We start from the raw sequence: 4,850 nt of genomic DNA on the forward strand, positions 1-4,850 counted from the left end.
GATCCTGAAAAAATTGTTTCAAGAAGAGTTTGGAGAGAAAAGAAGCCTCCAAAAACCCCAAGTCCTACCTTGTTTTCTCCAAGGGCCTCCAATTCTATTTCTCAAAATATTGAAGCTGGTATCGCTAAAATAGCTCCAAAAGCTTTGGACTTTACAAAAGGGGAATTTCCTCCTCCTCATTTTCCTTTCCTAGAACCTATTCTAGAAGATAATTTTTTTGAATCAATCTCCTTTTCTTTTCCTCTATTTCCAAAAGTTGAAGAAATAAATAACATTGATACACCACCCATATCTCAGGCTATTGTGATGGTTTCACAACCAGTTCCAATTTTTGCATTCCCTCCTGTCTCATTTGTATCTCAAACAATAAACCTTCCTCCACCTCCAATTCAAAGTATGTATATTCCATGGTTTTTACTCAACATATATGCTCTAAATCTACCTCAGCCCATGAATTCCATGCCATAAGATTATTTAAAATTATTACCTCATCTTACAGAGGGAGATGAGATAACAATACAAAATCATTTGGATACATTATGTGCTTTTGCATAAAATTTAAATGTGGAGTATTTATATGTTGTCATGAGATTTTTTGTACATTCCCTGGATGTAGAAGCAAGGATATGGTTTAAAACACTCCCTGCTAATTCAATTAATAGATGGGAAGAGCTAGAGACTACTTTCATACAAAGATGGGGAGAAAAGAAGTATCATGGATATTTTCTAACAAAATTCAAGAGCATTAAAATAAAGGCAAATGAATAGGTTGCAAAATTAATAAAGAGATTTAATCTATGACAGTTTGCTAGTAGAGATTAAACCCACACCAACAACTACCAAGATAGATTTTGTAGGGGCCTTTGAATTTGAATTTTGTTTTACTTGGAGAGAAAAGAGGTCACCTACCTTAGATCAAATCCAAACAGATGCTCTAGAGATAGAATCCAATTTATCATCAGTTGGAAAATTAAAGTCAAAAACTAATCATGGTGATAGAAGAAAAGGAAAAGAGGAAGTTGGATGTTCACTGCAACAAAAAGATACTGAGGAAAAAAAATTGGATGAGATTACTAAGGTCATAAAAAATATTTCAAATAAGTTGGTAAAACTGGAGTTTGAAAACAAGAACCCCCTAAGACAAATTCAACAGGCTTCTGCTAGAAATTTTAATCCTCAATTTAGGAGACCAACTCTGGAAAGTTTACAGAGGGAGAGAAAGGACCAGCAGGATCAAGTACAACCTCCTTTGTATATTGAAGATGAACCAGAGGATAATTTAGAAGAAGCATTGAAGTTTTAAGAAAATCAACATTTTACCTTGTCATAGGAGGAAGAAGGAGAAGAAACTAATGAAGGTGGTGTTGATTTACACCCTAGAGTCACTTTGAATGAGGAAGAGATTGATACCTATTGCAGGATATTTGCAGACCTGATGCAAGTTGAGTTGCACAAAAAGTATGACTTGAGATCAAGAAAAAGGTCTAGGACCCAAGATTAGAATGAGGAACAATCCCAGCCGAATGTACAAAAAAATAATGATAAAGGGAAATGACCAATTCAAACTATTCAAGTCCATGAAGGACAGCCATAAAAAATTCATCAAGTCAAGCCTAGTCAAGAAAGACAAGCAAACAAAGTTGTTCAAACTCAACAAAAGATTCAGGGGGATAAAGGAGCATAAGAAGAAAAGGAAAAGTTGGAGAAAAATGTGCATTGTTTTCACATTGAAAAGTAATTAGAGAAGGTGAATATTCTTGTCCCATTACTTGAACTGGCAAAGAAACCATCTTATAAAAAAAAGATTGCAAATTTTATAAATTTGTCACAAGTGATTGTTACGCAAGATACTATAAATTTGCAGGAGGAAAGGACAGTTGTGATGTTTGGGCCTCATGTGGAGGAGCAGGATTCAACAACCCCACATTTTTATATCACTCTTCTAATTCATGATTTGATGTTTCATAATTTCATGTTGGATTCAAGGGCATCACATAACCTTACACCTCTTTCTGTTATGGAGCACCTCGGCCTATAAATTACAAAATATTATAAAGATTTGTATTCTTTTGATTCAACAACCCCACATTTTTATATCACTTTTCTGATTCATGATTTGATGTTTCGTAATTGCATGTTGGATTCAAGGGTAGCACATAACCTTACACCTCTTTCTATTATGGACCACCTGGGCCTATAAATTACAAAATATTATAAAGATTTGTATTCTTTTGATTCAAAAAGAGTCAAATGTGTGGGCTTGATTAAAGATATGGTGGTCACCTTGGTACAAATTCATATTATAAGTATTGTAATGGATGTTTTTGTTGTTGACATTCCAACAAGGTTTGGGATGCTTCTATCAAGATCATGGGGTATGAAGCTAGGTGGATATATCAAGCTAGATCTAACATATGCCACAATTCTGATTTTTGATGGCAAAGAGAGGAGGCTATATAGATAATCGAGGTTCATAAACTATTACCAAAGAAGGTAATAAAAATAAATCCTTAGTGTATAGCTAGGAGAAAGACTTTTATTGTTTTTTATTAGAAGTAGATGATGAAATTGCTGAAGATACACAAGTTCAAATTCCAGCAGTAGTTCAAAAGCCAGAAGAAATTCAAAATTCCATTTGGAAGTTTTTTTTTGATGGAGCATAATCTAAAGAGGGTAATGGTGCACTGTCTTATAAGATAGAATTTGATTCAATGAATAATATTATAGAGTATGAAGCTTTGATTCTTAGACTACAAGCTCCAAAAAAATTGAATATTAGTTGTTTGTCAGTGTTTGGAGACTTTGGGTGAGTAGTGAAACAAATAAAGGGTCAATGTCAAACCAAGCATCCAATGTTAAGAGAATATCAAAATGAAGTTTGGGACCTAGTTGATAATTCTTTCTCAGCTTTCAATATTCAGTTTTTACCTAGAGTAAACAAAAGATTGGTTGATTCTCTAGTAGTGACAACTAGTACTTTTAAGCCTCCACATAATCCTCTATTAAGGTATGAAGTTGAAGTTAGATGTAGACCCTCAATATTAGATAATGTAAAATATTGGCAAGTATTTGAGGATGAGGAGCAGATCAAACATTTTATGGAGTCTGTTTGGTTATTTTTTCTTCAAAAATTGATCAAGAAGAAGAAGGCGAGAATGAAGAAGAAGAAGGTGAAGAAGAATTACCTTGGAAAGACTCAATTGTAGATCACAAGATCATATAGCTGAAAGGAAATATTATTCCAAAAGGCCTTGTACCTTTGGAAAGATTATTTGATTCAAATGATGTTCCAGTTAAGTTAACCAAACAGAGTTCTGAAGAAGACATTGAAGACTGTAATATTGGTACAAAGAAGCAACCCAAATTCATTAAACTATCGAAGAACTACCGATAGAGGTGTGTAAATCTGTTCAAAAAATACTTCGATATTTTTTCTTGGTCTTATGAAGATTTAAGAATATATAATAAAGATATTATCCATCACAATATTCCATTAAAAGTAGGAGTAAAGACATATAAAAAAAACTTAGATAGATTAACCCTTTTTTGATCCATTTAATTAAAAAAGAAGTCATAAAATTACTTTAAAAATAAATCATTGTTTCATTAAGGTATTCAGATTGGGTAGCAAATATTGTACTAGTAAGAAAAAAGAATGGGGAAATTAGGTTGTGTGTGGACTTTAGGAATTTAACTAGGGAATCCCTAAAATATAATTATCCCCTACCCAAGATGGATCATATTTTGCATAAAGTGGTGGGATCCTAAAGGTTATCAATGATTGATTGTTTTTCTGGATATAATCAAATTTTTGTTCATCTAGATGACCAGAAGAAAAAAATATTTACAATACCTTGGGGTATATTTATGTATGCCAAGATGCCATTTGGCGTCATGAATGTCTGTGCTACTTTTCAAAGGGCTATGGAAATAGATTTTGTTGGAGAGAAGGAAACAATTTTGGTCATCTATCTTGATGACATAATAATGTTTTCAAAATCTGATGATGATCATCTAGATCACTTACAACAATCTTTTGAGAAATGTAGAAAATATGGGCTATCTTTGAATCCCAAGAAATCACACTTTGCTCTTAGGGAAGGAAAATTGTTGGGTCATATAGTATCAAAGGAGGGAGTAAAAATTGAACCCAAATGAGTATAGGCAGTCAATAACATTCCTTTACCTATAAACAAAAAAGAAATTCAAAAATTTAAGGGAAGAATAAAATTTCTGAGATATTTATCTCAAATTATGTGAAAATTAAAAGGAGATTATTGATATGTTGAAAAAGGATAAAGAGGTCAAATGGACCCCAACAACCAAAGAATATTTTTCAAGAATTAAAAAGGATTTTGGGGAGGCTCATGTTCTGGTTAGTCCCAATTATGAGAAATATTTCCATATTTTCTCTTTTGCATCACCTACTACTATTGCAATTGTGTTGTTGCAGAAAAATGAAGATAAAAAAGAGAAACCTGTGGCATTTTTTAGTCACGTGTTAAGGGACGCAGAGCTGAAATATAATATTTTGGAGAAATAAGCATATTCTATTGTCAAAGCTTTGAAGGCATTTAGAACATATATCCTACAGTAAAGAATCACAACTTATGTTCCTAATTCAACAGTTAAAGATGTTTTGACATAGGGAGACAACGAAGGAAGAAGAGGAAAGTGGATAGCAAAAATAAAAGAGTACGATATGGACATAAATCCAACTAAATTAATAAAGGGGCAAGGTTTGGCCAAGATATTATCAAAGGAAAACTATCAAGCTATGGGAATAAATTTGTTGGCTGAAAATTTTGAACCAAATGCAGAGAGTAAGGATGATAAATCTAATGAACAAG

This window comes from Pinus tabuliformis, chromosome 9 (genome assembly GCF_031772625.1).
Source record: "Pinus tabuliformis cultivar Carrire ecotype Pingquan chromosome 9, CPIR1, whole genome shotgun sequence".
Lineage (NCBI taxonomy): Eukaryota > Viridiplantae > Streptophyta > Pinopsida > Pinales > Pinaceae > Pinus > Pinus tabuliformis.